This window comes from Alligator sinensis, unplaced genomic scaffold, assembly GCF_000455745.1.
Source record: "Alligator sinensis unplaced genomic scaffold, ASM45574v1 scaffold520_1, whole genome shotgun sequence".
In the NCBI taxonomy this organism is placed as follows: Eukaryota; Metazoa; Chordata; order Crocodylia; family Alligatoridae; genus Alligator; species Alligator sinensis.
This window is the reverse complement of record NW_005842064.1, coordinates 2146529-2165880: the sequence shown is the minus strand read 5'-3', so window position 1 is coordinate 2165880 and position 19352 is coordinate 2146529.

Below are 19352 nucleotides of genomic sequence, written 5' to 3'. Positions count from 1 at the left end.
CGCCGTGTCCTGGCAGGCGGCAGCCCGCAGCTGGCATCTGTCCCCATTCCCCGCCGGGCCCCGATCCCCGTCCTGGCCCCTGTGAGGTGGGCTCCGGCCCCCCAGGAGTGACTGCCAGCCTGCCCAGCGCGCACACTTCAGCCACAAATAAAGAGAAAGCAGGAAGGGGAGGGAGGTCGCAGGTTCATGCCTGGAGAGGTGGAGGGGGACACGGAGCAGTGCCCACTGCCCCTTGAAAGAGCCTGTGGACGTGGAGCAGTCAAACCCTGCCAGGAGGAGTGAGGAAGAGCCCTGCGGTTTCCTGTGCCCCCTTCTTGCAGGTGGCTGGCTTGGCCAGAGCCAGGAGGAGGGTGGCCAGGAGGTCCTGGGCCTTGGCAGGGCGCAACAAAAAGGGTGCGGGGGGAACCTCAGCAGCGGGCTTGGGACAAGGCGGCAGAGGGGCGGCAGCCTGGTGCACTCCAGGTAGGCACACACCAGGGCTCAGAAGCTCTGGCTGGCGTCCCCCAGCCTGGCCACACGGCTGGCTTTGCGGTGCAAACTTCCCACTGGCAGGGCAGCTGCCCCATTTCATAGGTTTTGAAACACACCTTGTGCACTCACAACACTACACTGAAGCCTGAGGAGGGATTAAGAACAAAAGGCCACGAACAAGAGGAGAGTGCTGCGTCAATGACTCAAAAGTCAGGAGAGACCAGAATTAATCGCATCACCATAACTGCTCACCGCAGTGCAATAGCCGTGTACAAGTGCGTGTGCAGACCACCAAGGGCATGCTCAGAGATTGAGCAGCTGGCTCTACCATCCTAAAGCCCTAATTAGAAATGAACCCAGGTGGCCTTTGAGCTGCAAGGAAGCACCATCCCTTTTGGGACATACCTGGACAGCAAAGCCCAATGCTGCAGCTATTTCCACAGGACCCCAACCCCTGCTGAGCTCTCCATCCCCATCCCTGCAGCTGGTCAAGATGGCAAGTTCTGCAAGCCAACTCACTGCACTCACACACCAGGATTTGCAGGAGGACTTTCCTCTACAAACTATCTGCAAGTCTGGGGGGGGAATGGGACATGCATGGTACAGCAGGAGCCAGCATCATTGTCAATCCAACATTCACTGTATCTCCAAAAAAAAAAAAAAAAGGTATGGGGTTTGCATTGCATTTCCATGGGGGAGATGACTGTTTAGGGAAAACAGCCTTTGCCCGTGTGTAATCGCTATCCTTCATGCTGCTCTAATGCACTCGGTTCTGCTGCAGGCAGCTTCCACTTTCACAGCACTGGGAGCACTCTAAGGCCCATGTGAGGCTGGCAACCTGCACCAGTCAGCACAGATGACTGCGGTCATGACCTCAGAAACTTCCGTTTCCACCCCCACGAATAGAGGGCAGAATTAAGGGTGCACAGCAGCCACGTGCTATCTTCCACTGGGTTCACTTTCCAACTTCTCAGCCGCAGGGTGGTTAACAGGAAGCCCCAAAGGGGTGTGCTAGGACAAGGAAGCACCAGGATCTAAGTCTTGCTATGTGCAGAGAGGTTGCCTTGATGCAACTATGCTACTCTGCTGTGTCACACACTGCAACCAAGAACCTCTTGACCTGATATATGCCCCTCCAGGCTGCAGTGTACCATCCCTGAGCCCCAAGAACCACTGTATCGCTTCTGCTGCGCTCCAGAATAGCATCTGCACAATGCTGATGCTGATGCTGAGCACTGTGGCTGCTCCCACGCCCACGCTTTGATTTTGGCACGCTTATGCTCGTTGCTTTGGGGACAGATACAGAATGAGGGAGGTCTGCTTCCTGTGGGGTTTCTCAGCCCCTTGACCTTCCTGGCTGTTCTCTTCCAAGCATTAGCTAAACCACAACAACAAACACCTTAATGATAAGTGCAAACTAGACAACAGCAGGATGTGACCCCTGTGGTTTTCAACACTGTTCCCTCAAAGCATTGTTTCAAAGCAGCTTTTCTATGATCTGGATCTCATTGTACAGCACCTAGCACAATAGGGTCTAGATCCATACCTGGGGTTTCCAGGCAGTGAAACAACACAAATAATGTATTGCTAGAAAAAGGGATCTACTCAACGCAGTTCATCTTCCTTCAATCAAGAGAATTTAGTCCTAAAACAAAACCCGGGGGCTGATCTTTGCAAATCAGACCAATCCTGACTTACAGCAGGGGTCTGTGTCACTAATTGTTCTCTACTGGATGAAATTGGAACTGCTGGATTGTGTGTCATATGCCTATACAGCTGAGGGAGGCTCTCCTTTAATTAGCAGGAGAAATGGCGTGTGCTTTTGGAGCAGGAGGCTCTGAGTTGTTCCTGCCATAGCTCTCACAGGGCTCCGTAAGTGGTGGAGTGATACATGTCAAGGCCATGGAGCGGGTGGCGACCTATGGCCTATAGGCTGAATCCAGCCTGCAAAGCAATCCAATCCAGGCCACCAAAGTCCAATCTGGCATGGGGGATCAGTGGCAAGGACCATGTCATCCATCCTCACTACTGCGCTCCTCTCCACTGCAGAGCTGAGCTGTTGGAGGTAGGGCTGGGACTCGGGAGTCCCTGGCTCCAAGCCCCATTTGTCTTGCATTTACTCTCCTTCCAGCCATCTTGTAGACCTGGACTCCCCATCTGCCATCCCCAAGAGCCTTGGGCACAAAAGAAGGCTTTGTATTTCTAGCCATGGTTGCACTGATCCAGACCCACCAGGGCAGTGGTGTCTTTATCTCCCAGCGCCTTTGCAAATATTTGCCTGTGCAGTGCCAGTAGGTGTGGGCGGCTGGCCCAGCCCTTGTAGACTTAAAGCCCTGCCCTTGATGGGGGTCAGGGAGTGGTAAGGGATGGAGAAGGTGACTTGGCCCCTAAGAAGGAAGCAGGTACTCTTAAGGGCAGAACACCTTCAGCTCAGCTGGATTTAAGAGCACTCTGTCCCAACCGTGAGAACTGGGAAGATTGAAAGAGTCACAACTACTTTGCACTTTGCATAGTGATCTGCACCCATATAATGTACTTCTGGCCTTGCACACACTCTGCACGGATGCTACTGGAACCTCCCACGGTTCAGGGCAATAGAGAATCCCCTCCTGTGGGCAGGCAGAATCTCTCCCTGCCAGCCCAGGCCTGGGGGACTGAGGAAGCCAGTGCAGCAAAAGGCACGGCCTCATCTGAGCCCTGCACAGGGAAGGAAAGAGACCTTTGACCAAGCTGCCAGCAGGAGGCTTCCCAACCAATGGAAGTAGGTCTGCCGTGCCAGGCACTCCAGGCTGAGCCAACATAAGAGGCAGGCAGCCTTTTTTATATCCTGCCAGCTACCTTAGCACTCACCCTGTCTTCAGTAAAAAGCAGGAATACATTTCCTCTGAGAGACATCGGCAGCCACGAGAGGGACGATGATGCTCTCCAGAATTCAGGGCTGCTGACCAACTGACTCACTTTCCTTGATGATGTACCCCGGCTCCCCCCAGGAATGGACGTGCCTGCCAGCAAATGTCAGACAACCTCCCCTCACCTTCCCACCCCACCGCCACCCCCACCTCCCAGCAGGCTCCTGGATGAACTTGTCCCCTGGGAAGGAGACGCCCTTCCTGAAATGCACAACTTGGCTTTCACCCCGAGCACCGTGCAGCATGGCTGGGGCCAGAGCACTATGGTACAGGGAAGTGATGCTAAAGGGGAGGCGGGTGTATGGACTGGGGGTCCCTTTGTCAGGAACGGCCTGGATGGATGATGGACAATGGGTGCAGCCAGAGGAGAAGGGCTGCAGGGAAGGGGTGGTCAGGAGCCTGAGGAAGAGGAAGGTCTTTCTGTGGGGAGGTCGGGGGGAGGATTCCTCCCGCAGCTCAGGGAAAACTATGTGTAAGAAACATGTGTGCCTCCAGCTACCCATCCAGCCTCCCTCCCCATCCTCCAGGGCATCCCCTTTTACTGGTGTGAGGGGGCAGAGGGGGCCTAGGGCAGGTGTGACCCCTGACACCTGGGACACAACAGGGCTGTGCCCACTCCCACAGGTGGAACTGACACCTGGGTCTTTACTATCCTGGATTTATGGGTAGGGGGGGTCAGTCTTCAGCTGGCCACGGACGGTTGTACACCCAGGATCTCTCTGCCCTGAGGGCAGCACCTCAGAGCCAGGCCTATGGGTGAGGACACCCCAAACATCCCCTCTCCCCAAGATATTAGCTCCCTCCTGTGAGTGCCCCAACACTCCAGCTCACTGCATTAGGGCTGTCCTGTAGTCTTGGAAAAGGTCCCAGTTCCCTCCCCACAGCTTCCCTCCCTCACATACCACACTCAGGCCACGCATGGGCCTAGAAGAGGAACTGCTAGGGTAGGAAGTGGACTGCGGCAGACACACTGCCCCAGCTGCCCTCTGGGCCTTCCAGCTACCTGGCCTTGCTGGTTCCCTCTCCCAGCTCCCTGTCTGAGGCTGGGTGCCTGGCACAGGCTGGGCAGGGAGCTCCCCAAATGCAAGGCCACCAGGGCACAAGCCATGGGAGGCAGCACTCTCTGAGTAGCCCTCTGCTCCTCTGCGGCAAAACCACCTGGGGCAATTTGCTTTCTCCACTGAGAGCTTGCAGGTGCAACTGGCCCCTCCTTCATTGCCTTGGGATTTGCTGTGCAGGGGGTCCCATCCAGCTCCGGCTCTCCCCACTCCAAGCTTCTGAGTCATAAGCAAGGTTTGGCACCTCTGCCTGGCTTTCTGGGGAGAGCAACTCTCTCACCTGCATGCCACTTCCTCAGGAGAGTGAGCTGGAAAGGCAGACCTTCCTCATGGGGCATCCCCAGCAGAAACCTATAAGGAGGCAAAAACACGACAGGATCTGCTGTAGGACAGAGAATGAAAACAGAAGCCATCAGGGACTTCTCTCAACTGCAGAAGGGACCTGCCCTCAGAGGGGGGTCCTAGGCCTGGTAGGATGAAGGTTACGAACAGACACTAACTGCCTCAGTCAAGGGAGGGCCCTGGGGCTCTATGCTTTCCCAGCAAAGCCTCCAGCAGCCCCTAAGCTACCTCTCTTGGGTGTGTCCATAAGCCCTATGAGGAGCTAACTAGATGTCCTGGCTCCCCTCCACCCCTCACAGCCTAGCCACACCCTACTATTCAGCAAGGGCCCCATGGCACTAATGCAACTGCCACGTACCCCCACCACCTCCAGGCCTCCCCCTCCAGTGGGATCCCAGTGAAGCCAAGCTCTAGAGAAGCCCAGGCTGGAGAGGTGCACACCTGGCAGCGAGCGCAAATCAACCTGTTCCCATCTGTCATAGCCCAGTGGGACTGGAGAGCAGCCTGCAGCCAGGCTCCAACCCCACTGGGACCTGCTCGCTACCTCAGGTGGGAGTTGAGTGTTGATAAATCTTCCCAACAGCTCCCCATGCCCCATGCTGGCTTGGCTCCCAGCTCCTGCCTCTTATCCTGGGCTCATCTGCAGAGGATATTTACAGTCACTGCCACACCCCAGCAGTGCTGTTTACAGTGTGTTTCTGGACATTGCAGAGGATAAAAGGAGGGGACGGGATAGACCTGCGGTGGAAAGGATGACCTGGATTTCCCATGCGGTAGGGCATGAGGATGGGGATGGGCTCAGGAAAAAACACAAGGGAGAGAGCTGATAGGACCAGCGCTGTTGTGTCTCCAGCGCTGGAAGGGGAGGAGCCCATGGTGTTCTCACCCACATGGATTCCATAGCACAGGTCCAAGCAAGCCCGCTTCAGCTCAAGCAGGTGAGATGCATGTATGTGGGCCCCAAAAGGTTGGGGATCAAGCTCCAGTTTGTCCAGAAGGTGAAGGGTGTCACCCTTTGCATACTGGAGGTCACTTTTGCTCCCCTACCTGTGCCACTGAAGGAGGAAAAGCAGGACCCTCAGGGATCCCTCTCCAACTGCAGCTTGGCTGGTTCACGAGCAGCTCAAGCCAAGATCCCAGCCCAGAGCGTCAGCTACTGCTGGGGGCAGGGCTGATGGGTTGGCAGTGAAGGCAGCCCCTGTATCCCTTGACTCTCCAGGGACCTGCAGCAACTAGATACACTGCAGTGTAGCATCATAGAAAATGAGGGTTGGACTGGAAGGGATCTCAGGAAATCATCTAGTCCAACCCCTTGCTCAAAGCAGGACCATTCCCTACTGTATCCACCAGCTTTGACCCCTCCCTAACCTGGATTGCCCCCACACAGCCAGAGCTGGGTGCAGTCTTCCCTCCAGCTCTCAAGCGTCTGAAGATGCCACGGACCGTGACTTCTCCTCCTCATAGTCCTGCAGTGGTGAATCTTTCAGCATCAGTGTCACTCTGTGCTGAGCTGCTTTGCAAGAGCCAGGACTCTACAGAGGACAATGAAACCCTCTCATCTCCTTCTGGCTGCTGAACTGGTCAGGCTGGTTAAGCCAGAAACAAAGGCAGTGCAGATAGATACCTGGTGCCTCCAAAGCACGTGTGCCACAGACAGCATCCTGACATGTGCGCACCAGGACACTCTCCAGCCACACACCGAAGCTGCAGCACATGCCTGCAGCATCCAGAACAGGGCTCAGTGGTGGCAGGGACAGCTGGGTTCAGTGTGAGGAACCACTCCATCCATCTGAAGGGAGGGGAAGACTTCATCTGGGAGCCAGCCAGGCAGCACAGGGAGAAGGGAAGGTGCGGGTGGGTGGGGATTGTTCCCTAACTTGCCAAGTAGGGGGAGGAAGAGGAGAAAGCCTCAGCTGGGGTGCCCTCCCCCTCCAAGAAGGGGAGGAATAGGGCTCCCCAAATCATCACAGAAAGGCCCTTGACACTGCAAGGCAGGGGTGGTCAGGGGGGTCCCAAAGGGATTAAATCTGGGTAAGGCAGAGACCACCTTTGCTCTGAAATGCCCCCTGCAACCACAGAGGCACACCCATAGCTCAAAACCCTGGCAGGACCCCTGGGCTAGGGGGAGATTTCCTTGCTATAGGATGCCTGGCTCATCATCCCACCCCTTCAGAGGAAGCTCCGGCTATTCATTAACCAGGCCAGGGCCCATTCACCTTGGTGGCATCACAGAGGAAGGCCCTTGGACTACTGAATCAGGAAGATTTGCTGTTACCTGCAGCCATGGAACATGAGTCAGAGCCGAGGGGGTGGGGGTCCATCCTCCAGCCGGGACAGGAAGAGCAGGCAGGCGCAGCCAGGATGCAGCCTGTGCCCTCCTCTTTGACCTGTTTGCTTGATTTCTTTCCTGTCCACTGAGAGATCAAACAAATCCCTCTGTACCGGTCCCCACCCCCTCCAGCCTCTCCCTGGTCTTGTGTAAACTATAACAAGCCATTGAGCGCCAAACAGGGCAAGGTGGGGAATGGATATGGATATCACTGGGATTCCCCTCTGGCTCTGATGGACTTTGGATCAGGCTCCCCACAGCCAGGAGAGCACAGAATCAGGACCGCACAGCCCAGATCAGCTAGCTGGCAGCAGGCAGTTCTCCACCTCCATCCTCCCCTCCCCTCCCCTCCCCAAACAGCGCCCCAGGAAGCAGCTCATCCCTATTCCAGACATGTTGGGGCAGGGGAGGTATGGGCAGGCCCTGTCCTGCAGAAGAAGACAAGCCTGGAGGGCAGAGTTCCCTGTGAGGGGGAAGGGAAAGGCATCGTGGTGGCAGGAGGGTGGGGGTCTGCTTCCAAGCAGAGAAGGCAAGTTGTAGCATTCAGGGCTTTGCACAATACTGGGTTAGACTAGCTCCCCATGCCCCAGCACTGATCCCATGGCACCTCAGCCCGTACCCCAATCAAGGTTGTTTAACCATCAGTGCTCTGCCTCCCCAGTAAGCCCTTCTCTCTTCCACCCCAGAGGCTTTTGCTGACAATAAATAGCCCTCACGGCAGCTCACCCCCTCTACAGCCAAGGACATTGCCTCAGCAGCCAGAGGTCAAATACTCAAAGATCACAGCATCAGGCAGAGCAAGTTCCTTGGGGCAGAGACCTGCATGAGCAAAGCTCTGGCTCCTTGGTGTCTAGGAGCTCCCCAGGGGCCCCAGGCCTCCTGGATTGGCAGCTGCCAGCTCTATGCACCACATCAAAGGCCCTCACAGTGGCTCATACAATAGAAGAATCTGGGTAAGTTGCACCCAGTGGAAAAAATAAATAGAAGGACTTGACTGGCCAAGTGTCAGCTGAATGTGGACCAGGGGGAGCAGTATTCAGCACGCTCTCCAGAGGCACATGGGGCTGGAGCTGAGTTCCAGAGCAGCCCCAAACTCAATGCTCTGGACAGCCCATTCACTGCAGGAGAGCTCAGGCTATGCTTGCCATCCATTTCCAAAACAGATCCATCCAGCTTGTGGATGGGGGCTTTTGTCCCCACTTTTCAAATCAACTCTAATAACAGACTGTCTGTCACAGCCCAGGCCACAATTTGGATGGGATTAGTTTCCTTGGGCATTCACTTTCAGGTCTGTCAAAAGAGCAGGTGCCCTGGGTTATCTAGAGACCAGCGCCTCTCCCTTCCCCTATATGGGTACCTCAGTGCTGAGTCACCCCTTACTCACTATGAGTTACCCCTGAACAATCTTGGCCAGCTACAGCCTGCAGGGCAGAGCAGAGCAGGAGCTGTGAGTGGGTCACGAGCAGGAGAGAGACACTGGTGAAGCACAGGATATTAAACCAGCCTTTAAATAAAAACATATCCCAAGCCGGCGCCTCCCTTCCCTCCTGCAGGGGAATGCCAGGAATGTGATGGGCTGATAAGGATTTGGACTCCCACCCTACCTGGTACAAGGCAGTGCTGCACCCTTCCCACCTGGCACCAGAGAAGGGAGTCACAGAATCCCACTTCTCAGCTCAGCATGGTTGTATTTTCTCCCCCTGCCTTGCCCCTCTGACCTGGCTTTGTTTAAGCCATGCCCAGCAGCTGCAGGTTGATTTCCAACAAGCCTAACAAGATGAGCTATGATAGGGACAGCAGTGGGTCCTGCTCCTGCAGCCCAGGGGGGTGACTGAAGCCAGGGGTGCCGGCAGGATTGCTACTGCTTCCTGCACAGGGGGTGCCAAGGACATGAGGGGCAGGGCAGAGCATGCCATGTTGCACAGTTGGGAAACTGCTAGAGGTTAGAGAAGCCTCAGAGCCAACTTACACCAAGGGCCGTACCAGCCTCCAGAGTACTCCAGAGTGCAGTAGGCACTACAGGAGCTGAAAGCTGCTTTTGCCCTTCACGCCATGATTTCCCCAAGACAAGAGGGGATGGGGCAGTACAAACTCTGGCCTGGTGACTCCCAATCCGAGCCTGAGCCTGGGTGCCAAAGTCTTAATACAAAGGCTGGAACCCCAAGGCTGGAGCATAAAGAAATTCCTGGTTGTTAAGACTGGACAGTGCAGCACTGAGTAACAAGGACTGGCAACAGCTTCATGGATACAGGAAGACCAGGAGCTGCAGGGCTGGGGCACAGCTTGCCACAGGTTTCACTTGCTTACACTCTGTCCTGGATCCTGCTTTTGGGAGGCACAGATGCAGATGTGAAAGGCAGAGGAAGAGTAAAGACTCCTGCCCTGAGCAGGGGGGAAGCAGCTCGTTCCCTGGGCAAGAGGTTGAAGGCTGGGAGTTGCCACTTCTCTGCCCAGAAGACACAGCCCCTTGTGATGAGAACCTGGTCTGATCTGACACCCAGGACCCTGCCCCCTCCCCACACCAGATCCCTGACTACAAATGCTGGCCCAAGCTTCACCAGCCGGGCCTAATCAGAACACAGCTGATGTCCATGCCTCCCTCCTCCTCTGTGCCCGACACACTAGAGACAGGGTTGTGTCCCCCTCCCAGAGCCTGCACCTCTAGTTCAGCTGTGGAGGTCACTGGTACAGTCCTTGTCTTGGCCAAGAGAGTGGCTGTCATACTTGCATCCTGGTATTGTGAAGCTTCCTGGGATAGACTCCTTGTCCTGCAAGGCAGTAGGCTCAAGAGACAGGCTCTGTGCTCCGGGTCACCACGAAGCCTGCTGCTCGTAGCCGGTGGAAACAGAAGCAGCCCCAGCCCACTCCAGGAAGCCCAGCCCACAGTGAAGGACATTCTCTTCCCTGTCCCAGGGATCTATTAGCAGCATGGCTGATGCCCAGAGCACGTCTTGCTCTCCTTCCTGGTTGACGTCACCTCTTGGCGAAGACGACCTAGGCTTCCCTTGGCGACACGGGCTGAGCCCCAGCGGCAGGAAGTCTTCACAAGCAGTTTTTACAACAATGCAACTTTTAGGCACCACTGGAAATCATGACTCAAAGGGACAAAGCACTGCATGACCATCTGCTGGAGCAATGAGAACAAGTGTGGCCAGTCCAGCTTGGATATCCCAGCTGGTGAGCAGCCAGAGATGCCCTATACCATCTTGACTCCATGTACCACTAGCACTGCCCCAGCCAACCTTGGGCACAGGAACTCTACAGCAGATACTTTGCCAGGCAAGCCAGAAGGAAGCTCACCTGTGCCAAGGGAGGAAGGAGCCTTTTTGATTCAGTGTTGGCCAACTGGCCATACCAAGAGACAGTATCAGCTCACGTGGCATCCTCCAACCAGTATGGTCAAGCCAACAGGAACTGTATTGGCCTCACTGGCCCTTTCAAGCCCTCTCTTTTCTGACACTGCCTGTAAGGACAGGCTTTTCCTTAAGCCTTTGTTGTGAGCTATCCAGCCCCCACCCTTCCCTCCCTTTTAAACCCGCGCTCCATTTTCCGTTAGGAGAGAGAAAGGAAGATTTTGTCATGAAATCCCTGCATCTGGCTTTTAATCCCAGTTTGGTTGCCAGCTTGTCGGCATTAGCTTGGGCAAGCCACATCCCTCTGTGCCACCCATATGTGCGGTACGGACCCACTCCAATGGGAAATCCGGAGATTAAAGCTCCTGGAAGGTTCTCAGATCCTGACATGAAAGGCAGTTTTGATGTACGAGGCATGTTTGCTGCCACCCTGTGGCTGCACCAGCTTCTTGCAAGTGAGTCCACACTGCTGCCTAGCAGCCGACCAAATTGGCAGGGATAGCACAGGCAGGCGAGTTCATGCTTCTCCAGATTTTAAAGTGGGCAGAAAAGGGGAAAGGAAATGTTCTGCATGACATCTGGAAGTTCAGAGATACAGAGTGTCTGAAAGGGGAAACAAAAACCCAGCTTTGGTTAGCAGGATTGTTGACCGACCAGGAATGTTGACCGACCTGTCAGCCGGTCAAACATAGATTCTTGCTTCATTGGAAAGCAGCACTACTACTACAGCACACGCTGCTGTCAGTCTTCAAGGTGTCTGTTATCGACATCCAGGTACTCAGAGAACAACAGAGCAATACAGGACGCGCATATACATTTTTCTGAGACACCCTTTAGTTTTCGATAGTTTGAAAGTGACTGGTTTCTTCCTTCACCCAAACTGTTTCTTCTCATTTCAGCTCTTCCCTTCTTCACTTTTTTCCCTCTCTGGTTTGTTTCCTTCTCCAAATTCATTTGAGAAAGAAACAGAAAAAGGATTTTAAAAGAAAATCCCTTTTCCAAAAATGGCCTTAGTGTCATTAAAAAGGTTGTTCCCCCACTCTCCCCAGCAAAAAAATACTGTTAAAAAAAGTTAAAATGCCTCCAGCTCCATCCATCCTCCCTCCCTCCCTCCCTCCCTCAGCCCCTTCTTCTGGTTTGAGCTTCATGCCCTTGCTCTCCCCACTCCAGATCCCACTTGTGTCCTGTTGCTCTGAACTGATCCTTTTAGTTCTGTGCGTTCCCTTCCATTGCTCTGTTTTGTACTGTAGGCCAGGGCTGTCCAACTTCTTAGTAGCCAAGGGCCACACACCATGGGGGCTGCACCACCAGGAACCCTGTGTCTTAGGGGAATTCACAAGAGGGGCCCACAACTCTTCACCTTCCTGGCTACAAGCTCCCTCTGCACTATGTGGGCAGGAAGCCCCTTCCACTCTTGCCTTCACCTTTGGCCGTGGGCTCCCTGGACGCTGCAGGCTGAGCTGAACTGCACTGCCCTATCCTGCCCCACCCCCTGGAGACAGAAGACAGGAGGAGCCTGGGGACCCCGGCTGCAGCAGCAGGAGGAATGGTGAGGGGGTACATGGGCCAGGGGCCACAGATTAACCCTTTATGGGCCACATGCAGCCCACAGACCACCAGGTGAAGAGCCTTGCTTTAGGTAAAACCTATGTGTCCTGAGACACTGGTGGGAGTAGCAGGCCAGCAGCCTTTGAACCACTTTGGCCCTGATGCTATAACAGGCTGAACCCCTGCACGGTCACTGACTCCCCAGGCTGGAAGTACACTCAGCACCATGCAGGGTCAGACCATTTGCTGGCCTTCTGTCCCTTATTTCCCCTGTAGCCTCTGCCTACAGGGGCTGAGTTCCTGGAGGTACCACTGTGGCCTGGTGGGACCTGGTCTGCCTTATCAGGAATGCTGCTAGCACCCCTGCAGCATCCCAGCACCCCAACACCTTGGTAACAAGTGAGGTTACAGTGATACAAACAGGGTGTGGGGCGCCTGGGGTCTTTGGGGTGCTGTTGCAAGCAGAGACAAGCAGCGAGCAGGTCCAGCTGAAATAGCTATGAAAGGACAGGCTCTTCTAAAGCCAAGCTGGAGTCTAAATGACACAAGGGACCTGAGCAGTCAATATCCTTCCCCTGCCTGCCTTTCTGAGCCCCCAGCTCCTGCCTTCTGTGGAGAGTGCTTTGAATGAGGCTCTTCCCAACCCAACCACCAGCAAGCAATACCGGAGGGCAGGCCAAAGGGCTTGTTCATAGGTGTTCTCCATCCAGTTTTGCAGGTCCAGGGGGTCTCGGAGCAGGGGGCTGATGCCATCCTCCTGAGGGTCCAGAGCAACAGCCAACCCCCCACCTCACCACTACCTCACCACCACCACCACTTGGCAGCAGGGGAGCAGCTCTCCTAGCTGGGCAATCCCTCCAGTTAATGCCCATGGCCTGTGCAGCTCCCACAAAGACACTAGGTGGAGCCATTCCCCAAGCAATGCAGCAGAGCCCAGCAAGGCCATGTAGACACCGTTGGCCCAGAGGCACCCACCCCACTCCTCTGTGCACAGGCACCAGCTGAGCAAGAAGCAGGCTCCTGTGGGCATCAGATCCATTGCAGCCCACAGAGAATGTCTCAGGCAGGTGGGTCACAAGAGGGAGAGTTACTGATCCAAGCCTCCCCTTTTCCAGATGCGTGGGGGAAACGGTTGCACCAAGCAGAGCAACTGGGGAAAGGGAAGGAGCAATGCACCTTGAGCTGAATCCCCCAAGTGGAGTAAGCCAGCCTAGGCCCAGCACTGTCACAGCTCCACTGACTGAGCCAAGTCCTTAGCACAGGATTGTACTCTTGTTGCTGAGAACTGCAACATGGAGAGAAATGCCATCACATTTCTGTCTCATAGCAGCTCTGCCCTGCACCCTTCGTGGCATGAAGGCCCGTGGTCCCAAGCAGCCATATATGAGAGTATAGCACCTCCTGTACTGCTTGCACACATGGAGTAGCTCCCCATTTCTGTCACCTTTGCACCCTGCATTGAATTTGGAGCTCAGGCAAATGAGAAAGTAGTGAGCCAGCCCATGCTGACCCACTCACATGCCATACCAACACCCCACACCCTGTTGCCCTACCACAGCATCTAGCTCTAGACCCACAGCCCCCCTCCACACCCCATCAATCCACTCATGGGACCCCCACAGCTCTTCCAATACACTTCAGTCCTGCCCTGCTCTTCCAGTTCCAGATCCGTTCCCACACCCCCTTCCCCCCCACCTCATCTTGAGCAGAGCACTCTGTTCTGTCCCACAGGCTTTTCATTCCTGGAGAGGCTGATAGGCACCATCTCCTTCTAGCCAGGTCAGTAGTGAATGCTGAGACTATTCTCCTTTAAAGCACTTTGGCTTTCTTCTAGAGCTTCAGGCTCTTTGAAACAGCCACACAGAGGGTATCAGTGCCTGAAGGGGTCACCTGCCTAGTCAAACCAGCTACTCTCTCTACCCCAGTATGGTCCTGTTGGCTTCATGGACATCTGCCCTTGATTAGACCACAGCTGGGCAGGCACAACAGCCACCAAGCTGGCCTCAGCAGGGTATGAACTGAGCTCCAGAGTTACACGTGGGAGGTCCTGCAGTGAGGCTAAAAGGCTCCATTCGCTTCTTACAGCACTAATAAACTTAGTTTCACATGTGCACGTGTACACGTACACACACATACAAACACATGCACCCTCCCACTTCCCTCTGTAGCATTTCAGATCAGATGCCCCAGACCACTGCTGGCAGAACTCAGCTATCCAGCAACATGCTCCGTGGCACTCAGCCCCTCAGAGCTTTGGCACAAAGCCTTAACGCAGCATAGACTTAAACCTCGGGAAACCAGGACAAGGAGAGTTAGGCACACACCACCCACACAGCACAGTTTAGCTCCAAGCCTGAAGCTGGAATAGCCACGGGGGAGGGCACAGCAAAGGGTGGGGTCTCAACCAGCACATGGTGTATTTTGCAGTGCTGAATGCCAGCGTTTCTCTACGTGCACATCAGCAGCATTCAGGGAGCTCACTGGTACTGCCTGCCACTATAGCAAACAGCAGAGGGCAGAGCCTCTGTCAGTGCCCTGGCACCCCCTGGTGACCCGGCCTGGTAGAGCAGGCCTTCTATCACCCATGCCTCTAGCTCAGGGGTGGGCAATTATTTTGGGTGGAGGGCCACTTACTGAGTTTTGGCAAGTCATCGAGGGCTGCATGACAGGCAGCTAGGGGCAGATAAATATTAATTTTCTAAATTTGTTAGGGGACCCGCAGGGCGGATACAATGGCCTGGCTGGCTGCATCCAGCTGCATTTTGCAGGGCTTAGGGGTGCACCCCACTTGGGATGACAAAGTGCAAACTTATCTCAAGGCCCTGAGGCCTGAAGGCCCAGCTTGGGGTCCCCTCCAAGTTAATTTTCTCCCCTCCCAGAGAGGTGGTGCAGGAGCCCAGGCTCAGCCTGTCTCTACAGTCCAGTCCAGGGACCCAGGCTAAGCAACCCTTCTGTCCTTCCCTGGGCTGGTGCCTACCTTCCACGCTTGGCTCTTTCACTCATGCTGCTCCTTCCACACTGCTTCCAGCCTGCCCCTCTCCATTTGCCAGTCTCAGCCTGTCAGGCCCCAAGCCTATGAAGCAGCTGCTTGCTCACAGTTGGAGTAGGTAAAAAGGCCCTTCACTTATCCTTTCTAGTCTGGTGTGGTGTGGGATGTCCAGTCCCCTTGCACATGGAGGATTCCTTGCAACATCCAGGCAGAGCTTCTACCTGCTCTTCAAGGTGCCCTTGAAGGATCCAGAGCTTTGTTTCAGGGCTGAGGTCCGTGGTTTGGTTCAGCATCAGGGCAAGGGGTCTTCCTGTCCTGGAGACTGTCGGCAGTTGGGTGCCAAGGGCAGTGGTGTCTGGGTTTCATGAGGGTAAGCAAAGGCAATCATGAGGGTAAGAAAAGGCAACATCTCAGGAGGAAACTTCAGGGCTGGGGTGAGTGGGCAGGAACACTGAACAGGTCTGTGGCTAGTGGGGAGCACACTCTGAGCTGAAGGACAGCTAGGGGCAAGCACCTTCTGGCCCTTGTGCCTGACCTAGCCTTAGTTCTTGTGCATTCACAGAGCTCCCATACAAGGCACCATTAGCTCTTCCAGCCTAGCCTCCTGCCCCACACAGGCCATTAGCTGTAACCAACCCTCCTGGACAGAAGCCAAGGATGTGTGTTTGGCTTGAGCATCTCCTGGGAAGATGTCTAGTCTAGACATGAATAACCAAGAGCAGGAGAAGGTGCCACGCCACATCCCTTGGGAGTGGGTCCCACTTCTCTGCCATGCACATTGCTCATAGTTTGCATCTTCAGCCAAATGGTTCTCTTTTTGCATTTCTCTGCTGAACTAAAGATCACCTTTAGTCAAATGTTTGTTTCATACAGCTCTGACTGAACGATGATGATGGTCTCTTCTTGTCAATGAATGTCCGGCAGGGCAGAGAATGCCAGCCCCTAGGTATATCCAATATAGGGAACAACAGGGCAAGTACAAAGTGGTGTGGTATTCTTACAAAGCCTTCTATGCACGGGGCACGAAGAACCTCTATAGAAGGAGTTAGCATGCAGTAGTCAGTGCCTTGCAAATCCACACTCCAGCTTGCTGTACACTGACTTCCCTGCATGCTATCAGTGCCCTGGATCTCCATCAAAGTATCTAAGTGCTACTTGAATAATAAGGATTATGTTGGTAATAATAATGGCACCTGTTCTCACGTGGGCCCTTGAAAATCTTCCCATTTAAGAGATGCATTGTGCTGGAAATTAAATGATTGTCCATCACGTAGCTGCACATCCCTGCAGCCCATGCAGTCCAAACCTCCTCCAAGGTGTTCTGGCATTGAAGGTATCTGTCATAACTCCTTTCTCCCTCTCCCCAGGTTTCCTTCAAAGCCCGTTGCCAGAGTACATGGGTGTTATCAGCAAGATCAGTCCCTCTAGAGCTGCAGGAAGTTCTTAGAAATGGCCCTCACTTTGGTTCACAGGCCCCCAGCCTGCCGAGAGGGCTCTGTTTCTGAAGGTGGACATGTTGCAATGCACTTGCTTCACAGAGATAAAATTGATTGTGGGAAGGCATTCGTGTCTAACCTGCAGCATACCTGTACTGAGAGAGAGCCGTGTTTAGTCTAAAGTCAGTCAGAAGGGAGGGCAGATTTGCACGTAACTGAATAAGATATATATAGACAGCAGAAGCTACTATGAACCCAAATTCATTTAATCAAATGCTGCAGAAAGCAAAATATAAGAAAGAGAGATAAATCAGAATACAAAAGACAAAGGAGGGAGAGAAAAAGGGGGAGGGGGCAGTGCCAGGATTGAAAAGCAAATGAGCAGTAAACCCATAGGAACAAAGTGGGTCACAAAACTGAATCCAGGTAATGTGAGAAGAATCCATAGTCCCTGTTTAAACCATACGTAACATGAATTTGTGGATGATTTCTTGCTCCCCCGATTCCCATACCGACTAGGCCTGGTCCTCACCTGAGGAGCTGCCCCTGATGGGAGAGATCTGAAAGTGCAGCTCCCTTTCCTGCATTGCCCAAGGCAGATTTAGTGATGTCTGCCATGGGGCACTCTGGAGAGAATAGGTCCTCTCCACAGCACCACTGTCCTTGCCTCTCCTGCTAACAAGCAGAAAAGCTGGGGAGTAGTATGAGTGTCCCCACAAATAAAAGACAGGGGCACCAGGGCAAGCTCCCCAAAGCCACTGGCATAGACCATGTCATTGTTCTCTTCCAAATCCTTCCTTAACACATGACTGAAAAAACTGAAATACATGATTGAAAAAATCCTGGCAGTGTTTGAGCTGCTGCTAAGGTGAGACCAGCCAGCCCTGCTGCCCCGCCAGACATGTTGCTTCCTGGCACTCCCCTCTCTGTCTGGATCTCCCTGGTGCCTCCTGACTCTCAGGCTGTGTCTACACTGTACACCGAGAAGCAGGGTGGATTAGAGCGCGCAGAGCTCTAGGCTACCATGCCTAGACTGCTTCTGCTCATTCAGGGATAGCTGGGAATTGCTACATTGCAGAGGTACATACAGGTACATCATGTGCTCTTTAGGACAGGGACCATCTTTGTGCTCCAGCTGCGTGCAATACCTAGCACCATCCAGACCTGGTCCAGGACAGATCCTAGGCACCACTGCAACACACACTGGCTGCTATTGTGAAAGCCTTGCACTCTCCTGGCTGATATTTCTGGGCCCCATCTGTTATCTAAAACATATGAAGGTTGTATACAATCAGCTGCAAAATGTTGGGGCATTTTTAAGGCATCCATAGCCAGAAACCTACTGATTGTGGAGAAAATTAGAACAATGCAAAAGGAACAGACACAGCTGCCAGCACCTCCTCACTTGCCTACAGATCTATCAAGTGATTAATAACTTACATGAATGCCTTCCAGTGCAACAGCACCCCTCCTCATCATCCCACAGGGAGCATGTCTGGTGGAATGGAGGAGGGCAAAGAATCCCTGACATGTACAATAAACTCAGCAGAGAGCTGCCACCCAGCACATGATGCCCTGGTGATACTAGTGTGCAAAGCATGAAAAGGGGGCTCTGATCCCAGAAAGAACAAATAAGAAATGCACAGATTTGAAAAGTGGGAATAGACCTTTTGAATCCTCTAATACGATGTCCTGTGTGACACAGACTAATAAATAAATCCAGCATTAAACCCCAAACTCCAGCAGTTAACCCCCATGCCCCATTTACAAACTGGTCTAGAGCACAGTGTTCAGAAGGATATCTTGCCTTGATTCAAAGAGCTCAAATAATAGGGAATCCACCACATTAAGCAGGTCAGCTGGTCCAAGGGGTATAAGCTTGCCCCCCATTTCCAGTCTGAATTAGTCATGCTTCAGCCACTGGCCCATGCTCTATTGAGTTTCTTTGTGAGAGCCCCTGCTGTCAGAAGCACTTTCCCCAAAGAAAGTCTTGTCAACTGGGATCAAGCTGCCTGTTAACTTTGTCTTCGATCAATGAAATATGTCAAAGCCATATTTCATGCTCATTGGAAGCTCTTATTTATTTGATACCCACAAGGGGAGTGACTGAGAGGATCAGGCAACATCTTCCCTAGCTGTTTTCTGGTTGCTTCCCTCAGCTGGGACCTGTGTTTCCCCTTTTGATTTGAAAAAACCCAGGCAAGATGCAGGTAGGTAGGTTTTCAGTCCCAGAAATACTCTTGCCAGGGACAGCTCAACTGAGGGCGAACACAGGGCCTGCAGCCCTATGGACTGCCCGGCAGGTGGCGGAAGCGCACTTTGCATCCCAGCCTGCTTGTAGCCTAGTCTGATCCCAGTGACTCCATGCCCTTGGTCTGGGAGAACTGGGGGGTGGAAGAACAGGGGAGGTGACTATCTTAATTTGAGGGTAGAAGAACATCATGAAAGACTAAGAAAACATGCTGTCCTCTCCTTGGCTTGCCCCAGGCCAGGGGTCGGGGCAGGATGAACTGGAGCAGAGAAGATTGCTATGAAGAAGAGAAGGGAGGAGGGGGAAAGGAACTAAAATGAGCCAAAGGCAACATTCCCTAACCGGTCCCCTCCCTTGCCCCATTCAGGCTGGGAGATGCAGGTGGATCAGAAGGACCAGGAAAGCCACTCACTGCAACCCCCTCTAGGAAGATGAGGCCAGGGTATATTTGTGTAAGAGAGGACCTGGGACAGGCCAGATGGGGATCCCACCATCAGGATGGTCTATCCAGCACTAGCCTGCTGGAAGCCTATTCACTCCCTAGCTGGTACTACTTGGGCACTGGGTCGAGTCCTTTGTGGATAGTGGGACAGGGGAAAGGCAACTCTCGCTCAGTACCCAGGGGCTGAGCCCTGGAAGAAACCTGCAGGGCCGGCAGGGTCTGCA